The 22942-nt window shown below is 52.0% G+C and overlaps 1 protein-coding gene and 1 pseudogene across 2 annotated transcripts in view; one reads left to right on the top strand and one right to left on the bottom strand.

Moving 5' to 3' along the window:
• Positions 1 to 22942, top strand: part of C5H10orf90 (chromosome 5 C10orf90 homolog) — a 191491-nt gene that overhangs the window by 51278 nt on the left and 117271 nt on the right. The window lies entirely within an intron of this gene.
• Positions 644 to 743, bottom strand: LOC113179625 (U6 spliceosomal RNA; annotated as a pseudogene).

Raw genomic sequence — 22942 nt, 5'->3', positions numbered from 1 at the left:
GACTGGAACGTTTGCAGCCTGACCATGTAAAGAGTGAGAAGATTTGTAGGAGAACAAACCCAGGGGGTGCCGAGGAGGTTGGCCCAGGCAGGAGGGAGCCGGGTGGAAGGCAAGACACCTCTCGGGAAGTTCAGAGAGCTTCAGGGCTGTGTTCCAGAGCGGGAGAGGCTGTCACTCCCGAGGACCAGCGCTGACCGTGGTGCCATGGCAGTGGGCCACAACTGTTTTCTCCCACCGTGTTGCAACATCAAAATGATTTATTATACAAATTGTCATCTACACGGGTGACATCATTCATCTTTTAAAGAAATTTTAGTTTGCTCTTTTTAGTTATCTATGACAGTTATACATGACAGTAGAATGTGTATTGACACTGGTACACACATGGAGTGTGACTTCCCATTCTGTGGTTGTAGGAGATGTGAGCTACAAGGGTCCTGGATTCACATATGAACACAGGATAGTGTGTCCGATTCATTCTCCTGTCTGTCCCATTCCCACCCCCCGTCCCTTCCCCTCCTTCCCCTTGGTCTAATCCAATCTGTTTTCCCCACTCCCCTCAATGTGGGTTAGCATCCACACGTCAGAGAGAACGTTCGGCCTTTGGTTTTGGGGGTTGGCTTACTTCACTTAGCATGAAAGTGAAAATATGGAAACTTCATGAAGGTGTGTCATCCTCATGCAGGGGCCTTGCTGATGCTCTCTGTGTCATTCCAATTCTAGAGTATGTGCTGCCAAAGCAAGCTCTGTTACTCATCCTCTTAATGATTCACTTCTCAAAGCGCACCATCACACTTGCAGGCACAGCAGTCATTCTGCTGGTAGAAAACCGCTCACACACTGCGGCTGAACTCTTGAGCACACCTGAGTCCCCGGGACACAAAATGCTGGGACATCCGCTGCGTGGTCTCTGAACTGCGTGGCGGATGAGCTCTTCGTCCACTCAGTTTCAAGGTTACCACTTTGGGTCTCCCTCTCCTTCAATTCATGGGTGGGACTTCTGAATTTGAAGGTCACATTTTGGTCTTTCTGAGTGCTCAAATCCAATTCCTGTTGGTTACCTCCAGGTCTCCCTCTGGACCCTCTCTCTGGCCTCTTGATGGGTGAGGAGCTGCCTTTCCCAGGCCTCTGGTTGCTTCTCCACTCTGGGATTTCCAAATCCAAGGCTCTTGCTGAGCCTCCGGTCTAGGGTGCCAGAGGCGGTGGTGCCAGGTGCCAGCCCTGCTGGTGGCTCAGCACCTCTCTCTCTCAGCACAGGTGCCCTGCAGGCCCCAGCAGGACACCTCAGAGCGCACCCTTCTCCTTGGCTTCAGGGGATGGTCAGCACCTTCTCCAGGGCTGAAGGTGGGGGATTCACCCATCTTTCCCCCTCTTCTTCATGTCTTCCTGGTCTACTTATATAGGCTCCTCCTCCTCAGGGCTCTACAAGGGACAGTTCCTCTCCACCAGTCCCGGGGAACTCACTCTGCAGCCTGCGGGGTTTTGGTCTGCAGCGCCCCACGGGCCCAGGTTGGTGCCTGTCAGCTGAGGGTCCTGGGCTAGCACTGGGACCAGGTTCACGTGGTCTTCGGCTTGTCACCCTGAAGCGTGTGCTCCTTGGAGGGTGGAAATCACTCATATTCATGACTTTTGGCCCAACTCTGGCTCTCTTTAGAATTCTAGGAAGGCCTTTTCAGAGTGAAATTTTGTTTCTCTCCTCACAGGGCTAGAAGTGACCCTTAGGTGACTTGTGTGACTGAAGACACAGAGGACGTGTTTGTCTGAAATGGAACATTCTCAGTGAGGATGGAGTTCTCTGGGTGTGAGTGATCTGTGTTGTCAGCTGTTCCCTGAGACTTCCTCGTGTGGCACCCATTCGAAAGTGCAGAGGGGGTGAAATGCCTACATTCCATGCAGGGGCTCGGGGCCCCAATCCCATTAATGGAAAAGTGCTCTATCGTGAACATGGGCCGTATCTCACCTGATTAAACTGTCAGCTCTTATTAAAACAGATCCATGTGGCTATAGATATTCAAGCTTGGTGGAGCTCCCAGGAAAGTATTGGTAAATTGTTACCCTAGTAAGATCTGCGCCTATTAGCAGAGCTTCAGCTTGTCTGACCCTTAGGACGTTGAGAGAAGTGGTAAAAACCAATGTCTGTGAATTCCTAGGGGACAAATTCCCCTCCATTTTGGTGGTGGCCTGGGGCGGGAAGACCCAGTGCCCACGTGTGCGATTCTGGGTCCCTGGGTCATCTTCTAGTGTGCAGGAGCTTGAGCGATTTCCACTCTGTCTTTTGGAAAAGCACATTCATATGGGATTGTATTTTTTTTTTCTTTTAACTAAAGATCAAGTCTGAGAAAGAAATTGAGGAGTCAAGATAGGCAAACAATTCAGACAAAAACACGGGAGGAATTACCGGGGGGCCCTCCCTCCCTCCCTGGCTCCCTCCCTTCCTTGTCTGGAACGTGGCTCAGGAGAGGGCTCTCAGGTGATGCTCAGGAGACTCAGAGGTTCCGAAGGCCAGTCGGGTGGAAGGTCAGGCTCAGGTGGCCACCAGAGGATTCGTGGCCACATGATTTCTCCAAATCTGTGCTTCTGGAGGAGCCTGAAGGAGCTGAGCCTGGAGAGAGCTGTGCCTGGGTCCTGTAGCAGCAGCGTCCCTTCTCCGGGGCTCCAGCCCGCACCTCTCTGGCTGTGTACCCACGCACTCTGGGTGAGCTCAGGTGTCTTCCCTGCCCTGCAGCCATCTCCAAAGTCAAGTTGTCTTTGATGGCTTCTCCTTCCTCACCTGCACCACATCCCCCAAATCCTAACTTTTCTACTGGTTCAGCAACCCCCCTGGGAGGGCTGTTAGGCCTGGAAGTTATGTAAGACCCCTTCCCTAGACACAAAGGTTGCTACATCTAAGAGTGACGGGGAGTCGGGCTGTTTTCAGCGCTGTGTGTACGGACACACTCCGTCTCCCCGCTGGCCTGGGAGCCGGGGGAAACAGGCCTGGGGGGCTTGAGCGGCTCACCAGCTCACTATCCACCCATGACATGGGACGACCTGGGTGGCTTCCAGTTCTCACCTCCAGGAGGGAGCCCTCCCCAACTGCCCTCTCCTCCCACCTCCGTCTCTCTGCCTCCCAGCTCCATCTCTCACACACGCACGCACACACACACACACACACACTCAGGCCCTCTCTTCTGTCTTGTCATTCTGTGGAACTGCATCACCATATTCCATCACCCATCTGTTTTTCTGGTATTTGAAAACTACCCTCTAGGGATATATTTCAGCAACAGGGTGAATAGATATCACTATACTTCATCAAGGCAGAGACCCACCCCCTGCCTCATTGTTGCTCTTTGTGGAGTTAAGGACAACCAAGACCCCGGAAGCTAGCTGTGACACATTGTCACTCAGAGGCCCACACTGCTGTTAGATTGGGTTGCCTCTACCAGGAGATGTATGCACTTGCGAATCGCCTTTCAAACCCTTTTGTTGATGTGGGCTCTGTGCAGGGGGGGAAAGCAGCCCCTGCTGAGTGTCCCTGGGCACCCAGGCTCTCATCTAAGGGCTGGGTGCTCTGGGCCCTGAGGTGTTCCCAGAGGACTGTGCTCAGCTGTGGAGATCCCGGCTGAGCCCCTTCCCAGCTGGGTGATCTGGAGTCTCAGTGAATCTCCCCTCTCCCCGTGGGAGTGAGGTAAGGTTTCCTTGGACGCTCAGAGCACCCCCCCCATTGCCAGCATCAGTGACTAGAACCCTGTCCCTAGACTCACAGCGGCCCTGTTGGGGCGGCTTCCCTCGGTTCAGGGAGGAATTCCTGGTGGCACCCAGCACCCCAACTGTAGCTCACAGCCCAGGGAGAGGTGTTCAGATCACAGCACGTCTCTGTTTGGAGACGGGATTCTTCAGAAGGGCTCGTGCTGAAGAACGAGCAGAGGGTTGAGGGCCCTCTTCCTGGAGCTGGGTCCCGGGCCCCCTCGGGAGGAGCTGGTTTCAGGAGGACCCTCCCACAGCAGGTGGAGAGTGGCTGCTTGAACGTCCCACCCTTCCCAGTGAGGCTCTGGCAGTGGTCAGCCTCCGAGCCCTGGGCAGCACCTGGAGTTGAGTCAGCAGCAGATGGGCCAGTGGTCAGGGCAGAGCCTCCTGTGCTGGCCTGCTCCCCAGCACGCCAGCTGGCCCAAGGAGTGCCACACCCACGGGGACAGGCCACATGACCTCAGCATCCTGGGTCCCAGCCTTGATCCCTCATTCCAGGAAGGCGACTTGGGGTTCTTTGGGGTCCAGGCCAGAGAGTGAGCGTGGGGGCCACCTTTGAGCAAGAGACCTCATCTGGTACCTGAATTCTGGGGTGTCACCAGAGAAGTCACCTTATTCAAGTAAAGTGATGTAAGCCATGTAAGTCAAGGGAGATCATCGGGGCTTAAGTACCAAAACCACCGGAGGCTGGAGAGTGGTTGTTTGAGGTGAAGCATCACATCACACATCATACATCACACGCTCTGGGAAAGATTAAGACCAAGAAAACAGTCCTGTCCTGGTGTCCCTCAATCAAAGTAAAGCTGCCCTCACTCAAACCTGTGCCTCAGGAGACCCCACACAGGCACCTGGGGAAACACCCACTGCCGCAGCCCGGCTGGCTGGGCCAACTAACCGGAGGGTGACGAGCAACTTGTGTACATTGATACAGCAGGAGTGGGAGCCGTTTATTGTAGGACAGGAGGGGTATATATACATTCCACACAGCTTATCCTAATTAACATAAACTAGATACAGCAGTCAACCAATCAGGAGTCTCCACACTTAGTGGCTCACTGGTGTTACTTCACAAACCACTCCCTCTGGCATTTTGCCAGGCGCCATCCTGACTTGTTTGCAGACCCTAACCACCCACAACCACACACACACTCCTGCCTGCACGGGCATGCAAACACACACACATGCGAGGGTGCAGGCATGTATGCACACACATTCCTGAGGAAACTCACACACAGAACACACATGTCTGGGGAAACAGCCTCTGTCTCTCTGCCTCCCAGATCCATCTCTCTCTCTCTCTCTCTCTCTCTCTCTCTCTCTCTCTCTCTCTCTCTCTCTCTCACACACACACACACACACACACACACACACTCAGGCCCTCTCTTCTGTCTTATCATTCTGTGGAATATACTTGCACACACATGCCCATACAGATGGCTGAGGGCACACACACAGATGTGCACACTCACATTCCGTCTTGGTGCAGCTGGGTCTGTAGTGCAATCACAAGTTTCCATGGGAGAGCGGAGAGGGTGTGCTGCCTGCAGTGCAGTTTGAAGAGCCCTGGCTCCTGGGGCGGGGCTGGGGCTGCTCCTCTGTGAAGCTCCCGAGTGTCGCTGGTGGTTGGCTTCACTTGCTCAGCCGTGGGTGACCCTGACCTTCTCACAGCCTGTGTTTGTCCCTGAGACCCTCCTCTCTGCACACGGCAAGGCACACGGCAGGTGCAGGGACATTGCCATCTGACTGGCCGAGAGAGCACATGGCCCCCTTGCCCTGGAGGCTTTCCGTAGCCTCTCCCGGCAGCCAGACCTGCAGCCTGGGCAGCGGGGCTCAGCTGCTGCCCCAGCCCATGGCCACCCGGAGGCCTCTTGTCCAAGCACACCTGCACACACACACGCACACACATGCACAGGGGCCTGTCCACCTTACTGAACCCTCTCTGCCTAAGTCATTTAACTGCAGTGGCCTACAATAACGTTCTTGAGAGAAAGATATCTATCTACATCTTAGAACTTACAGAGTGCTAGGAAGGACAGTGACTGATGAAGTGGAGGGAAGGCAGGGCTTGCTCGCCTCCTCCTGGCTTCACAGGGTCAAAGGTGGTCTCCTACCAGGAAGTGCCTTCCTGCAGGAGACCAAAAACCAAACGCCACCCACCAGACTGCCCTCTCTTCCCTTCCCTTCGTGAAATAGTGTTTGCTGCGTAATGAGAGGAGGAAGCACTTTAATTAATATTAACAATTGTCAGGGATTAGTGTCCAAATCCCCTGTTACCCATTTGTCTAATCCACCTCATTGTGTGTGCGGCTGTGGGTGAAGCACTTCAAAACCGACCAGGCTTGGGGCAGGCACGTGGGAACGGCGTCCCTCGGTCTCTGAAGAGTGCCCAGCCCTGCCCAGCCGCTGTCCCCAGTCTCTCCTGGGGTCTGCCCTTCCATCCGTGAAGCGCTCTGGGAGGCTGCCAAGTTTGTCTTTCCACAGTGGAACTCCAGTGTGGCCCGCGTTCTTAGCTCCAGCACACGGAGGGCTCTGCTTCCCGCACAGGGGAGACCTTTCCAGAAAGAGCCAGGACTGGGGCAGCGCCAGGCAGGCTGAAGCCGAGGCTGTGTCCCCAGCAGAATGCGTTCAGGTTTCTGGGTTATGGCAGTGGGGGGTTGGCAGCACGGACACACACACAGGAAGGCGTGCTGGAAGGGGAGCCAGCTGACAGGTGGCCTCCTGGACCAGCAGATCCTTCCTGTGTGTGTGGAAGAGAGAAGGCAGTGGGGAGGGAGGAGATGGAGAGAGGGAAGGAAGCAAAAGAGAGAAAGGAAGAAAGGAGGGAGGGGAAGAAGAAAGAAAAACCAAGAGGCTTGCTCCCCCAGGTCTCACCCATCCTATGCCAGAGATGGGAACAGGTCCCAGCAAGCTCCCCATTTCAGTCAGTTTTGACAGCCTGCTTAAACCACCTTAGAAGTGCCAACGAGAATAGGCACACCCTCGGGTTGGTGGCTGCTTCCCTCCCAAGGACCAGCTCACACACCAGCTGCCAGTGACCTGGTGCTGAAAGAGGGGCCCAGTGACAGGTCTGCTAGAGGAGGAGGCGGGGCTGTGAGAACCCAGGAGAGCGCAGGGGGTGGGCACCGCCCCGATGGGTGCTTAAGTCACACTGTGCTGGGCCCCTGGCCGGAAGACAGGGCGTGTTTTCCTCCCAGTATCCACTTTCTGTTCTTTTGGTGATTAAAGATCTGAATTCCCACATGGTCAGATGATAGGAGATCTAAACAATAAAGAAAGGTGTCAGGAGGGGGCTCGCTGTGTCTCCCCCTCTTCCAAGAAGAGCGCAGGATGGACTCACACACCTGGATCTGGAGCCCCCTGCCCAGGGGGCAGAAGGCCGGCTCTGCTGGGGTGGCCTTCTAGCCCAGGTGGCCAGGGGTGAGTGGTGCCTATGTCCTGTGCATGGGCCAGCTCTGCCGCTGGCTGGGGATGAGGGACACTGACCCCAGCTAGTCCCTGGATCTCTCCAGGGGCCAGCAGGTCGCCTTGCTCTGCTCTTCCTTCCCCATGTGCTGACACCACAGCAAGAGGGTATCGGTGTGCCCCCGGGGCGCCTGACCAGCTCTCTCACTGTCCCTGGAGGGAGGAGTGCAGCCTCGTGGGCTGTGGGTGGCTGTCCTTGGAGTTGGGAGCTCGGCTCCTCGTCACGTGGGGAGGCAGCTCATCTCATTTCAACATGTGGAGCCGTGACTCGGGTGACAGAAGCCTAAGGAAGTGCTCCTGTGCTGGGTGACAGAGCCCAGAATGAAGAGCAGCCGCTAAGAAGACGAACATTCATAGGGACAGATAGGACGGCCACCCCAAGGCCACCGGTCATCGAGCTCCTTGACACACTCTAAAGCCCTCCCTGGCACACACTTCCCTCCCCAGCCCCTCCCCAACCTCCTCTCTCTCTCTCTTGTTTTCTCTTTGCCCAGTGGTCAGCTGTTTTCTTAAATATGCAAATACGGTCGAGTTAGCCAGCTGCTGCCCTTTTGCTGCCCTAAGAACAACCCGGGACTATTAGCTGGGTCCACAGGGCTGTGTGTCACCGGGGCCGGCCTCCTCTCCAGCCTCCACACACCTCTGCATTCTGGCCCAGCCACATAAGTCCCCAAGCCCTCTGTGGGTTACAGGAGCAGCCTGTTCCTCTGCCTGGGACATTAGAGGGCTACTCCATCATGTGGACGGTCGGTGACTGTACTGACGCAGTCATGAACATTCCCACTCCACTCTTCCTGTGGACGTGTGTTTTCTTTTGTGGTGAGGTTAGGGTGACGGGGGTGCTGGGGTAGATTTGCTGGGTGGTGTTTGACCTTATAAGAAATTGCCAATATGCTCTCCAAAGTGAACTCTTGTTTACTTCCCCGGCGAGGACACAAGAAAGCTTGGATTTCTCCTCCACACTCTCGTCGGCCCTTCACGTTGTCTGTGTTTTCAGTCTGGGTCATTCTAGTAGGTAATTAATGAGCTCTTATTGAGGTTTTATGTGCATTTCCTTGATGAATAAGATATTGAACATCTTTTCACGTGCTTATTTGTAATTACCTTATCTTTCTTTGTGACACATTTAAATGTTCAACTCATTTCTTAAAATTGATCTGTCTTCCTAATGAGTCATCAGAGTTCTTTCTATAATATGGTGCAGTTTTTTGGCCAGCTATATGTAATGCAAATGTTTCATTCCTTTTCTTAATGGTTTCTTTCAAGGAGCAGAAATATCTGTTTTGATGAAGTCCAATTAGTTTTTTTCCTTTGGCATTCTGACAAAGTAACTTTCATCCCCCAAGGTAGGGAGATTCTCTCCTACCTTATTATTTAAGGTTTATAGTGGCAATTTTAAGTTTATGATCCACTTCAAATCAATATTTGCGTTTGGTGTGAGGTAAGGGTTGAGGTTCATTTTTCCTGACTGATAGAGACCCCCCGAGCTCGAGGACCGAGAGGCACCAGGATGGACCCTGGCACACGTGGTCCACACGCCACACTAGCACAGAGGTGTCCCAGAGCCCCTGTCCCACCAGCAGCCTCTGGTTTTATCTGTGCCTTCCTGGGTTCTGTGCCTACAGCTTCATTTGAACAATGGGTTTCCTACTCAATGACCTTAGAATCTATCCAATCCCAACAGTAGGAGATGGGAGACGGGGCCCAGGGAAGGTTCCAGTTTCCAGCTGAGTCCAGACCAGATCTGCTGTGCCAGTGAGTCCCCTCCCTGCACCCCATGCACCCTGTGCTGCTTCTGGTGGACAGTGGCCAGGGATTCCACAGCGTCCCTCCCCGTGGTTCTCGCCTCTCCGGCACTTAGAGTACTGAAAGTGGGCACCGTGGAAAGCTGAATGATTTAGATTTTCTTTTTCTGATGCCATCACTTGCAGGGGAGATAAAAGATGGGTTTGTCAGGGGGGTGGCAGTTGTCCAAAGGCAAGGCCAGCACATTTTGAGTCTCCATGGGAGAGCCCAATCTGTCAATCGACGAGGAGCAGAGGTCAGCTTTATGGGTGTCAACTAGGACATCCCCCCACCCCCCGCTTTCTGAGACGTGGCCTGACAGTCTAATGATCTTCTTGGGCTTCCAGAGGCTCTGCATTCTTGCAACCTAACTGATAACCTACGTGCAGGTGGACACACAGTAAGGACTGAATCCCCAGCTCTAGGGCAAGGACAGAGAGCTCTGGGAATCCTCCTGTGGCTGCTAGAGAGCAGACCTTTTTCCTGTTTCCTGCACCTGGTTTTGTTCTTTCACACATTTTGAACTTTGGTGGAAAGCGTTTTAAAGTGCACACCTAGGACACGGTCTATTCTCAGTCTGCTCTCATCCCGGCTTGTGTCCTTCCCACCACTGAGACTGAATTGGCCAAGGTCACGAGGGAGGGCAGCTGCGTGGTCCTGTGACCACCTCGGCAGGAGAGGTGCAGGTCTCTTCCTCCCCGGCCTCCGTCTGCTCCAGTCCCCCAGGCCGCTCCGTCACTGCTATTCCTTTCCCTTCTCTGTCTTCCATGACGGCTCCTCCTCGCAGGTGCCCAGTGTCGGTCAGCCCCGTCCACTCACCTGCCCACTTCTCCATCGAGGCAACCCCTCTCGCCCCCGAGCGGGAAGTAGCCCCTGGCTCTCGGCTTCCGCTCGCCCTCTCCAACGTGGCCCACCCACTCTCCACCCACCTCGCTCCAGTCAGTCCCAAGCACAAACCGCCCTCCACCAGTGGACTCGCCCAGTGGGGACAGCAGTCCTTCTCTTTTCCACGCGCCACGGAGTTCATCTGGAAGCCCTGTCAGGTCCTCCTTCAAAACCGGGTCCTGAAAACCAGCTCTTTGGGCCATTTCTATGCCTCTGCCCTGGCCACAGCACGCCACCCTCCGTGGACCACCGGAGTCCTCTGCACCAGGCAGTCTTTTCCTCAGGAGTCACGTCTCTCCTCCACCTTAACCTCCCCAGGGCTTCCCATCTCACTAAGGAAACACCCAGCTCCCTGCGCCCGCGGCCTGTGAGGTCCCGCCTCCTCTCAGTCCTTCACTCTCTGACCTTATCAGTCTCAAAGGCAGCTGCCTCCCTGCCTCAGGACCTTTGCTCCGGCAGACCCCTGAGAGCACTCTTTCTCTGGATCTGCCCTGGTCGCTCCTGCCGTGGTCCTCTCCGGCTCCACCTGCTGTTCTCTCCTCAGTTTTGTCCACAGCGTGGTCCTTACCTGGACTCGCTTACTGTGTCTTCACTCTCTCCTCCCGTCCAAGCCAGAGGCACTGCTTCGTGGCCTGTAAGCAGCGTCTAGAGTGGGTCCAGCACAGGGGAGGTGTCCTGACGTGCCTGCTGATGGCAGTGAGTGACCGAAGCCGTCAGGAGGACACCCACCCCTCAGGGCCCTCTTCCGCATCTATGCTTGCCCCCACCCCCCAGGTGACCACGGCTCACATGGTCACGCGTTTCCTGTTAGCGCTTTTCTGCACCTTTACACACGCGCTCTAGAAACACACCTTGTCTGTCTCTGTTTTGGCTGCAGTTTGCTTCTCCAGGAAGCGAGCTCTAACCAGGTTGTGGGGCAGCTGGCTTTTGTCACTTAGGGATGTGGCTGGAGGGACTTTCCCTTCGGCACTAGAGACCGACCCATCCTTGGGTAATGTTCACCTGCTCTTTTGGGGAGCTGTGGGTTGTTCAGGCTCCAGGGGCCCCACGAGCTGTCTCCCCGGGTGGGTGGCTCGCTCTCCGCTGCCCACTGGACCTCTGCTCCGTGGTTCATGGCGAGGCCCTGCAGCACATTCCGGCCGACTCTTCCCTGGTGCTTCTCCTGGGGACGTGACAGCATCCCCAGCCCTCACAGAATGCAGAGTTGGAAACACAACGCCTGGACCACGGGCAGCAGAGAGCACATTGTGTAGGGGACAAACAGACCTAAGGTAACACACCTCTGATGAAAGCAGCGTGGTCCCCATAGTCCAGAAGGGCCCTTCCCTGTGGCCGCAGGTGGCTGTCAGCAGCAAGCACACATCCCCCCTCCCACCCACAAAGCCCCCCATCCTCTTGGCACCTGTGGGGGGCCCAGGAGTGCGGATTCGGGGTGAGCACAGGCTGAGTGTGCAAGGCTTGTCGTGGCTGTAGTTCAGCAGGGCTTAATAGGGAGCCCTCCAGGCTCAGAGTTTAACTAACTGCCCACTCTTCACCCATCTGTGACATGATCGGAGCCTACAAATCATTTTACCAGAGAGAGAACACAAAGTTAATATCAAAATTGCTGAATTATCTCCAAACCGTCAGACTGTATCAGCTGAGCAGCTGCAGCTCCTGTCCTGGGGCCGCAGCAGGGCACCACGGCAGGCCATATGTGGACAGGCCCCAGGGCGATGGCACCGAAGAAGGGGCCTCTGGGTGGTGATTAGGTTAGAAGAGCACACGTGGGTGGGGCCCTCTCTCTCTCTGCCATCTGGGGACACATCTGAGAGGCAGGAGGGCCCTCACCACACCCAGCCATGCTGGCCCCCGACCTGAGGCTTCCAGTCTCCAGAACCTGGAGAAGTCCGTGCCTACTGTTGAAGCTACCTCCTCTGTGGCATTGCAGAGGATGCAGGGGAGTGGCCAAGTCAGAGGTCTTTAGATGCCCCGGTCCCATCATGCTTTAAAACGTCGGTAGGTAGGACAGTATAGGAATGGCCAGGAAGAGTGAGGTCCCTGAGCTGTCACTACTGTGACAGTGCTGGCCTGTGACACCATCCAAAATCTTAGATTGGATTCTGTCACTGCTGGTCCGAGAGCTCCTGCCAGGCGGGCTTCCCAGCTTTGCCACAGTGTGCCCGCACACGGAGCCATCCTGTCACTCTGGGACGGGCTCCACCGTTCGGACACCCACGACCCAGCGGCCTCCTTTCTGGATGGAGCAGAGACCAGTGTAGGTCTCTGGGAACCTGTTCAGGCTGAACCTTGGTCCCCAGGGTTGGGACCCAAGGTATGGGGACAGGGAGAAGCGGGAAGCCACAGAGAAGCAGTCATGGCTTCTTTGAAATTTAAGATTCTTCTCATTAAACCCAGATACTGCTCTCCTGGCTGCTGCCGCCCTTTTGTCCTGGGACCTAGCAAGTCTGCCAAGCCTCTGACCCTCCAGTTAGGACTCCTTTCCCTGAACTTCTGGGGTTAAGAAAATGTCCTCTAGGCCGATTCTGAGGGACCCTATGAAACCTGAGACCTTCAGGAACAAGAAGGATGTAGATGGTCTTTTCAAAGTGGCTGGGTGACTGTGGGGACCTGGCTGCTCACCAGGTTATTTGGCGAACAAAGCGAAGTGACCCTGGGCCGGCTGGCAGCGGCATTGCGTGCTCCTGTTGCACTCTGAGGTTTTGCCTGGGCGCTCCTGGCAGCCTCGCGGTCCCCTCTGTCCCAGCTCTGCAACCCCCTGGCAGTTCCCGTGGCACCCGCGTGAGGGACGCTGAGGTTCGGGTGGAAGGCAGCGTCCTCTCACCTCTTTCTGCCTGGACAGGTGTCCTGTGGCTCTTGTCGTCACACCTGGGTGTCCGTCTATGATGGCTGTTTCTACATTGTAAATATCACAGCAGCACAACTGTTCCTGAAGCCACCGGCCTGAACATTTAAAGTCACACTGACGGGCTTCAAAGTTCTGGAATGAGGACATGAAACAATGTCAACTTTGAGTTAGCCATTCACATTGTGTGCATCTGGAAGAGGTTAAACAGTCTTGATTCTTTTTTTTTTTTTAAAGAGAGAGTGAGAGAGAGAGAGAGAGAGAGAGAGAGAATTTTTAATATTTATTTTCTAGTTCTCGGCAGACACAACATCTTTGTTGGTATGTGGTGCTGAGGATCTAACCCGGGCCGCACTCATGCCAGGCAAGTGCGCTACCGCTTGAGCCACATCCCCAGCCCCAGTCTTGATTCTTATGCCAGTGAAGTTGCTTCTCTGCTCGGTAATCTTCAGGATTCCGTCTTGCTTACAGTGGCGAGTCCTAAACTTTAGCAAGCATCAGAATCACCATGGTGCTGCAGGGGGACAGGGGAGAGGTCACCTGAGAACCTACCTTTCTGTCTAGTTCCTGGTGAAGCTGCTGACACAGATGCTATGGCTACAGAGCCCACCTGCAGGACCAGCAACTCACAGCTTCAGGCTCCAGTGCCTTGACCTGGCCCTGAATGCCTTCTGCTCTCACCCCCCCGTGGGCTCTCCAATCTGCTCTCCAGTCCCTACATTCCTTGGTTTGGTCCAAGTTTTTTGCACCTGCCCCATATACACTGCCTCTCAGTCCTTTGCCTTCCCAGTTTTTTTCCAAGACCCAAATCCTTCCTTCAAGGATTAGAGTAATCCCTGCCTCCATCTCTGCCCTGACAGCTGGATCCCCAGCCTGAGATCCTGTCTCCAGCAGGGGCCCCTCCATGCTACCCACAGTGCAGGGAGAGCCACCTCCCCCAGTGTGTCTGCCCTGCAGGGTCTCTGCATGGTCCACAGACGGTATTCACCACCCTGTGGGGGCTCCTTGTGTGTGCATGTGTGGGAGGGGGAGGAACACACACACATGCTGTATGGTGTTACTTGGGGATCGAGATAGACAGCCATGGGAGTTGTAACAAATCACTGAAAAGTAGTAAGGTAAACTTCTAAAATTAAATAAAAGTCTGAAATTCTGAAAAGCAGTGATATTCCTCACCCCTGACCTCTGTGTTCTGGGAGGAGGCAGCGTGGGTCCCTCGTGCTGTCCAACACCCAGGCGAGGGGCAGAATGTGGGGTGACCTCTCCAGGAGGGTGCCTCCCCGAGCTGGAAGCTGCAGGCTGGCTTCATCTGGGGTCTCCCACAGGCCATGAAATGCACCCTCAACCTGCGCAGGGCTCTGCTCACACTCCCAGAGCCCACCGCCAGGGGGAGCTGTTCGGGGGTGTGCTGGCCAACTGGGCAGATCAGCGGGTCCGTGGCCCTTATTGTTGGACTTCTCTTCCCTCCACGGGAGTCTCTGAATATTGTCCAGTTTTACTTCTCATTTCAAAGAGCCTGTTTGGTGCTGAAAACGTGACCTGGTGGTCTCTGAGTCCTGGCAGAGCTGACAGGCAGCACAGACACCCTGACCAGCTGTGGCAAGCTGGAGCCAGAGCCAGCTTGGGCGGGCAGCCCCACTGCGCCAGGCATGGACCAGGCACCTCTCCTTCCAACTGAGAAAACAGCCCCTCGCCATCTACAGTCTGAGCAGAAGCAGCCAGGAAATGATTATTGGAAGAAGAGAGCTGATAACGTTCACCCTCATAAATATGAAACAGAACGAAATCCAAGAATATCAACTAGAGCTTTTAAACCTGAAATATTAAGTTGGATGAGGGATCTTTTAGCAGCCAAGGATCTGTTTTCAATATGAAATCCCAAGTACAGAGAGGTGACTTTTGAGGATGAGAGACTATTGAGTTCTTTATATTAGAATTTGTAATCACTTTCCTTCTTGGAAACATTCAGAGATAAAAGAAAATTACCCTGAGATTTAGTGGCCCACTCTCGCGTTTTCTGGAGCTACAGTGTTGGCGTGGGCGCCCACAGAAGTGCTTCCTGCATTTGTTTCAGCAGAATGGTTTGTGCTTCTGCCTCTGAGTCATGGTTTGGTTCGTAACTGCAGGTGGTTTTGTCCCCCGGGGCCCTGTGACAATGTCTGGAGACATCTTTGGTTTTCACACGGGTGTATGGAGGACAGGGATGCTGTGTGCACAGGGCGCCCCTCCCAGCTGGGAAATACCCAGCCCCAAATTCCAACAGCATCACAGAGGCTGAGAAACCCTCTGCAGGATGACTGAACCGTCGTGGGGACCCTTCTCGGGGTCTGTGATTTTGTGAGGCCACATCCTCCTCCTGAGTGGTGGTACATATTTTCAAGGTGTGAATAGTCCAATACACTTTTCAGTGTGAGGTTTTGGCTGAGCCTGCGATGGCTTGGAGGTGACATGGGCTACTGCTTGCACCTCTGGACTGTGTCACTTTCATGATTAGAAAACAGGAAGTAAATATGATCATAAAGAGACCTAATGGGAAGAAGGAGGTAGAGACCCGAATGGAAAGATGCACTCTCCTCTTTCAGTTAATGGTTATCTATCTACGGAGCCCCACCTCCCTCAGCAACCCCAGGGAATCTGGAAATGCCAGCGCCCTCCTTCTCTTCTCCAAGATCACACAGACACCTCCATGGTTACAGCTCTGTCCTCAGCAGGTGCAGATGTGGACAGCTGTGCTCCCTGCTCACCTACCCACCACAGGTTCCATGAGGACTGTGGAAGGGCCTAAAGGAAACCAGAAGGGATCGCTTAGGGAGTGGAGGAAGGAGGCGGCTGCACACTGGGCATCAAACATGTGCAATGGTCGAGGAGGAGCAGGGAAGACAGCCCTGTGCTAAAGTCCTAGACTTTAAACCCTTTTGCACACATCAGCAGACTGTGTAGGGAAGGCCAAGGGGCTTAGCTGCAGAGTATGAAGTCCCTGCTGCAGGTTCAGGGGCTTTGTCAAGGGCACCTGTGCAGGCCCAGGAGACGGTGTGGACTGACTCCAGGAAGGAGTTCCTGGGCTAACCTGGGAGGCCCCGGCTGAGGAGCTGCTGCATCCTCCTGCTCCGTCCTGGCAGGACAGTGTCCCTGGTCCACCACAGCTGCTGACTCCAGAATCACACTGCTCTTCAGAGCCTGGGCTGCTGCTCTGCACAGCAGTAGGGGGGCCCCGGGTCTCCTGGGGCTCCTCCTGAATCCCAGTCTGCAGGAGTACGTCTGGCGGATGCATCTGAGTCCAATGGCTGCTTCCAGCAGAATGCAGGCTGCGAAGTACAATTGGTTTCTGCTTTGAGATTCTACACTGAGAGAGTAGAATTTAGAAATCAGAAGACAATGTTCTGCCTGATTTACATGGCCATATGATGCCTGTGTAGCTTCTACGTTTATCCCTGGTGAATGTGGGCGACAGTTCACCTTGGGCACTACCTAGCAGCTGTGGAAAGGTGGAAGGTAGAGGGCTGCCCCACAGATTGCCCCCAGCTGTCAGGGATCGGGGGGCCAGAAGCTGATGGCCGGAGCTGCTGGCATGGGGACACGCCAGCTGGAAGCTCTCTACAGCCCCCTCCTGGCTATCCCAACCCAGGAGAAGGGCCCCAGGGCCAGACCATCCCTTGTCCCCTGGCTCCCACTTGCTAGTCCAACTCCGGAGCTGCCATTCCCCCTCGAATGTGGCTTTTTCTTGCAACTCCCTGGAGTTCTTCAGAACAAAAGGCCCAGCATGAGTGTTCCTGTTAGTCCTGTTTTGCAAAGGGGCCATGTGAGGCGGAGGCATGAGAGATCCGGGATAGCTGAGGCCCTGGCTCAGCAAACAGCAGGGAACCATGTGTGTTCCCAGGGTCTCCACTCTGCACAGCAACTACTCTAACAGGTTGTTGCTCAGACAAGTTGTGTGCATGCTCTCTGGTTGGACACCTGCAGTTCTCCCTTGTGAAGGTAAATTAATGCCTCATGTAACAACTGTGAATGTCAATCACAACTGCTGGAAAAACACGGCCAGGAACACAGGAGAAAACTGACAGTGTCACTAGCCACCTGTTGGGGGCAGAGGGAGAGACGCATTGAGGGAAGGGAAGACAGAAATCTGTCTAGAAAACATGTACCCGCACACTCACACATATATACACTCCCCACACTTGCACAAACAGGCACAGGTAGGTACATGCATACATACACACACTGCCCACGTGTTGCACACACACTTGCTGGCACACAGCACACACAGTGCAGGCACACGCACACTTGCTTTTGCCAAGGAGGCGCAGAGGAAAAGCTGGTCTTAGTGGCCCCCACTATGGTGGTGGGAGAAACCAATTTAGCTTTGGAAAAGATCCAGGTCACACCAGGTCCAGGTTTCAGAAAGAGAGCCCCAGGCCAGGGCAGCCGGAATCCTCAAACCTCTTTCCCTCTGGTGTGGGTTGGTCTTCACTGCGCCCACCCTACCCGCTTGACAGATTTCACATCCCCTTCCGGATGCTGCCGTGAAACAGACCCATTCCCACCGTCAGGGGCCCCTTAGGAAACCTCCGTGGCCAGGAGAGGCACCTCCACACCAAGACCATAGCTCACCCTGTGGGTGAGGACCGCCCCAGGGCCCCTGAGAGTGCCTATCCCGAAGCTTCCTAGAAGGGATTTGTGCTTCTGAACGCATTGCTTGATGCCCAGCTTGCCACCTGTGATGATCTCTGCACCCAGGGGCTATCCTCAGGGTGAAAACCAGCCACAGCAGTGCTCCATAAGAAGCAGAGGTGTTTTGTTGCTTTACCAACATGTGTTTATACATGAGATATTTCACAGTATAATGTTATAAAACGACGGTGGATATCTCAGTCAGAGACTGCTCCTGAAAACTTGGGTGCTTTTTGTTTTTAAAGTCTTTTCTGTAGCCATGAGTAATAGATGCATGGTAAACTTTTTATAAGTTTCAATCAGCTTTGATTTGAACAGAGCTTGATGAAATTTGGTCGGTGAGAAATTGCATCAAAAAAAAAATGTAGATTTGTGAACCCTTTCCAGAAAGAAATCTCACCGAAACACCCATGTGTGCGTGTTGATAAGTCTGACCCGGTGGCCTGTGCTTCTGTGGAGAAAAGGATAAGGTGTGTGCACTTTCCCTTTGGCAAGGAGCACCCGACAGCTGTGTGGAGGAGCAGAGCTGATTTTTAAATTGAGGCGTATTATCTATGTAGGACGATGCACATTGCACACAGTTCCGTGAATCTTCACATGGCCACACCTATGCGACCAGGACTCAGAAGGAAAATATGACCAGCACCTAGATAGTTCCCCTGCATCTCTTTCCAGTTGCTCTCTCCTGGTCAGACTGTTGGCCCCGTTGGTATTTTGTGATAGAGTCATGCGACACGTTTTTTGTCATTGTTGTTGCCTTGCATTTGGCTTCCTTCACACACATTATGACTGTGAGAGGCTTACGTTACTGTGGTTCATTTATTCGCATTGCTAAGCAGAATTTCTCTGTGCAAATGTAGAATTTATTTATCGTTGCTGGGCATTTGAACCATTTCCAGGGCAACAGTACAAAGCTGTGAACTTTCTTACATGTGTCTTTGGGCAAGCCTTTCTGTTGGGTCGGTGCCTAGGAGCCAGTTGCGGGGTCACAGAGCATTCCAGATGATTCTATGACAGGATTTCACTCACGCAGTGGCTCCGTCTCCTTGCCAACAGCAGGCATTGCCCAGCTGTTTGGCTTTAGCCCTTCTCATGGGTGCAAAGTGGCCTCTCGGCCTGGTCTTAATGAGCCTTTCCCTGATGATTAATGAGGACGAGCACATTTCCATGATGAGCCACTGGGATATCTCTTGTGTAAAGTCTGTTGAGGTCCTTGGCCCATTTTTTCTAACTAATTTGTAGGACTTCTTTCTCTTTCCTGGGTGCAGATTCTTTCCTAGATATACCTGTTATAAATATCTTTCCCCACAGTGTGGACTGCATGTTTACTTAATGGTCTCTTTCATTCCAGAGCTCTGAACAAGGTCCAGTTTATCAATCTTTCATGCTTCATGAAGGTGGTGATGATTTTCTCGGATGACATTTTGCTTTCTTCAGGATTGTAAAGAGGCTATTGTTTGAGTTTTCTCCTGGAAACTTATTTGTTTATATGATCTTTTACCTGAAGATCTGTCCATCAGGAATTGGCTTCTGTGAATGCTGAGGGCCGTGATGTGGGGGCCGTCTGCTCCTGGACCCTTCTCATATTTCCTCTCGTTCCCCCTCCTCCCACAGCACCCTCTTGGCTTCATTTTTCTGACTTTAGTATGAATTAATATTTGTTAGTGTAAATCCTCCAACTCTGCTCTTCAAACTTGCCTGGGATTTCTTCAAGAAACTTAGATTCAGTTTGTCAAAAAAAAAATCGTGCTAGAATTTTGCTGGCATATTAATTTGTGGATGAATTTTGGGGGAAATGAACATCATTAAAATATAGGTTCTTCTCTATCTCCCTCCAGTATTTGTCTTCTTGATCTCAATAATTAAAATCACCCCAGAGATCTTGTATAGATTCTGTTAGATTTATTCCTAGATTTTTGATTCTACGGTGCTATTATAAATCATTCTTTAAAAATTGTTTTCTATTTATTGATAGTAAATAAAATAGAATTAAATTTGTATCCTGCTTTCTTATACCCAGAAACTTCTTGTTTACTTATGACTTCACTACTTTTTAAGTTCATTTATGTTTTCCACACACATAATCAAGTTATCTCTAAAAAATGAACCTTTTATACCTTTTTTCCTAGTGCTGCTGCCTTGGTCTCCTCTTCCTGTCTTATCAAAGTGGTTGTCGGTGGCATTGCCCTCTCCTTCCTGGGCCTCAGAGGGAACCTTCCCGTATTCACCACCCAACCTCACAGTAGGAACACTGTTTATTAAGGAATAAAAAGGCAGAGTTGAGAGGTTTTTTTGTGCTTATGAAACGGTTTCAGTGTGAATCCTTGCCTCAGGATAGTGCGGTCCGGAGCAGACGGGGGACAGCAGCACTGACTGGGCTGGGCTGGGCTGGGGTCCCCCTTCCCCTGGAGAAAGGAGGCTCCAGAGCACCCCCACGCGGAGGCTCCTGAAGAGCTTGGAGGCTGGAAACCCTTAGAGGCTGGGGCTGGGCCTGTGTGCTGGGCCCTAAAGGATGGTGTGGGGTTATGGGTCGTTTCTGCAGCTCAGGCTTCTGAGCACCCAGAACACGCGCCAGGTCAGGGCTTTCCTCCCTGGAAGGCTGTGAATCTGCCCGTCAGGGGGACTTGCAGTGGGGACCTGCAATGGCTTTCTGAGGAAGCTACAGGCCTGGGCCACGTGCACCACGTGGTGGTGTGTGGTGGGTGCCCCTTTGCCTCTGCTAGCTAGAGGCCTGGGGTGGGCATTCACCTTGCCAGGTGTCGCAGGTTCCTGGGGAGGGTCAACCTGCAGAGGTGGAGGAGGCCCCGCCTTCCTGGGTCTTCCAGGCTGGTCCCTGAGGCTGTAAGTACTTACCCCTGGAAGCCCTGGCTCCTTTAAATGGAATGCTAAGGGTGGGAGGTGGAAGCCATTCATTGTTCACTGGGCCTCCTTCCTCCACTCCTCCCTACTGTCTGACTCCTGAGGATTGGAGCCTCCTCCAGGGCAGGAGCTTGGTGGCTCCCCAGGCTTCCGACTGCAGGGGTCCTAGGTGAGCCCCATCATCGGCTCCAGGTCAGTCCTCCGATGCCCTGGTGAGTCCCACCTGCCCCTGGGCCTGCCATGAGATTCCAGTGTAGGATTCTTCTCTGTGGAAAGGGACTGCTCACTTATAAAGCAGTGCCAATGTCCCCAGAAGGGCCACGGTCAGTGTCTGAGTTCCTCTGCTCGGCTGACTGCCCCTTCTGTTTTTCTTTTTCTTTTTTTTTAATTGGTTGTTCAAAACATTACAAAGCTCTTGACATATCATCTTTCATACATTTGATTCAAGTGGGTTATGAACTCCCATTTTTACCCCAAATACAAATTGCAGAATCACATCGGTTACACATTCACATTTTTACATAATGCCATATTAGTGACTGTTGTATTCTGCTACCTTTCCTATCCTCTACTATCCCCCCTCCCCTCCCCTCCCATCTTCTCTCTCTACCCCATCTACTGTAATTCATTTCTCTCCTTGTTTTTTTTTCCCATTCCCCTCACAACCTCTTATATGTAATTTTGTGTAACATTGAGGGTCTCCTTCCATTTTCCATACAATTTCCCTTCTCTCTCCCTTTCCCTCCCCCCACTCGTCTCTGTTTAATGTTAATCTTTTCCTCATGCTCTTCCTCCCTGTTCTGTTCTTAGTTGCTCTCCTTACATCAAAGAAGACATTTGGCATTTGTTTTTTAAGGATTGGCTAGCTTCGCTTAGCATAATCTGCTCTAATGCCATCTATTTCCCTGCAAATTCCATGATTTTGTCATTTTTTAGTGCTGCGTAATACTCCATGGTGTATAAATGCCACATTTTTTTATCCATTCATCTATTGAAGGACATCTAGGTTGGTTCCACAGTCTGGCTATTGTGAATTGTGCTGCTATGATCATTGATGTGGCAGTATCCCTATAGTACGCTCTTTTAAGGTCCTCAGGGAATAGTCTGAGAAGGGCAATAGCTGGGTCAAATGGTGGTTCCATTCCCAACTTTCCCAGGAATCTCCATACTGCTTTCCAAATTGGCCTCACCAATTTGCAGTCCCACCAGCAATGTACAAGTGTACCCTTTTCCCCACATCCTCGCCAGCATTTGTTGGTGTTTGACTTCCTAATGGCTGCCAATCTTACTGGAGTGAGATGGTATCTTAGAGTGGTTTTGATTTGCATTTCTCTGACTGCTAGAGATGGTGAGCATTTTTTAATGTACTTGTTGATTGATTGTATGTCCTCCTCTGAGAAGTGTCTGTTCAGGTCCTTGGCCCATTTGTTGATTGGGTTATTTGTTATCTTATTGTTTAATTTTTTGAGTTATTTGTATATTCTGGATATTAGGGCTCTATCTGAAGTGTGAGGGGTAAAAATTTGTTCCCATGATGTAGGCTCCGTATTTACCTCTCTTATTGTTTCTCTTGCTGAGAAAAAACTTTTTAGTTTAAGTAAGTCCCATTTGTTGATTCTTGTTATTAACTCTTGGGCTATGGGGGTCCTATTAACGAATTTGGAGCCTGACCCTACAATATGTAGATCGGAGCCAACTTTTTCTTCTATCAGGCGCAGAGTCTCTGATTTGATATCAAGCTCCTTGATCCATTTTGAGTTAACTTTTGTGCATGGCGAGAGAAAGGGATTCAGTTTCATTTTGTTGCATATGGATTTCCAGTTTTCCCACTACCATTTGTTGAAGATGCTATCCTTCCTCCATTGCATGCTTTTAGCCCCTTTATCAAATATAAGAAAGTTGTAATTTTGTGGATTGGTCTCTGTGTCCTCTATTCTGTACCATTGGTCCACCCGCCTGTTTTGGTACCAGTACCATGCTGTTTTTGTTACTATTGCTCTGTAGTACAGTTTGAAATCTGGTATCGCTATACCTCCAGATTCACACTTCCTGCTTAGAATTGCTTTTGCTATTCTGGGTCTTTTGTTTTTCCATATGAATTTCATGATTGCTTTATCTATTTCTACAAGAAATTCTGTTGGGGTTTTGATTGGCATCACATTAAACCTGTAGAGAACTTTGGGTAATATCGCCATTTTGATGATGATAGTTCTGCCTATCCATGAACAGGGTATATTTTTCCATCTTCTAAGATCTTCTTCTATCTCTCTCTTTAGGGTTCTGTACTTTTCATTGTATAAATCTTTCACCTCTTTTGTTAGGTTGATTCCCAAGCATTTTATTTTCTTTGAGGATATTATGAATGGAGTGGTTTTCCTCATTTCCATTTCAGAAGTTTCGTTGCTGATATACAGGAATGCCTTTGATTTATGCGTGTTGATTTTATATCCTGCCACTTTGCTGAATTCATTTATTAACTCTAGCAGTTTCTTTGTAGACCCTTTTGTGTCTGTTAGATATATTATCATATCATCCGCAAATAGTGATAATTTAAGTTCTTCTTTTCCTATTTTTATGCCTTTAATTTCTTTTGTCTGTCTAATTGCTCTGGCTGGTATTTCAAGAACTAAATTGAGTAGAAGTGGTGAGAGAGGGCATCCCTGTCTTGTTCCAGATCTTAGAGGGAATGCCTTTAGTTTTTCTCCATTT

This window comes from Urocitellus parryii, chromosome 5 (genome assembly GCF_045843805.1).
Source record: "Urocitellus parryii isolate mUroPar1 chromosome 5, mUroPar1.hap1, whole genome shotgun sequence".
In the NCBI taxonomy this organism is placed as follows: Eukaryota; Metazoa; Chordata; class Mammalia; order Rodentia; family Sciuridae; genus Urocitellus; species Urocitellus parryii.
The sequence above is the reverse complement of the archived record's forward strand: the minus strand, read 5'-3'. Positions and strand labels throughout refer to the sequence as shown.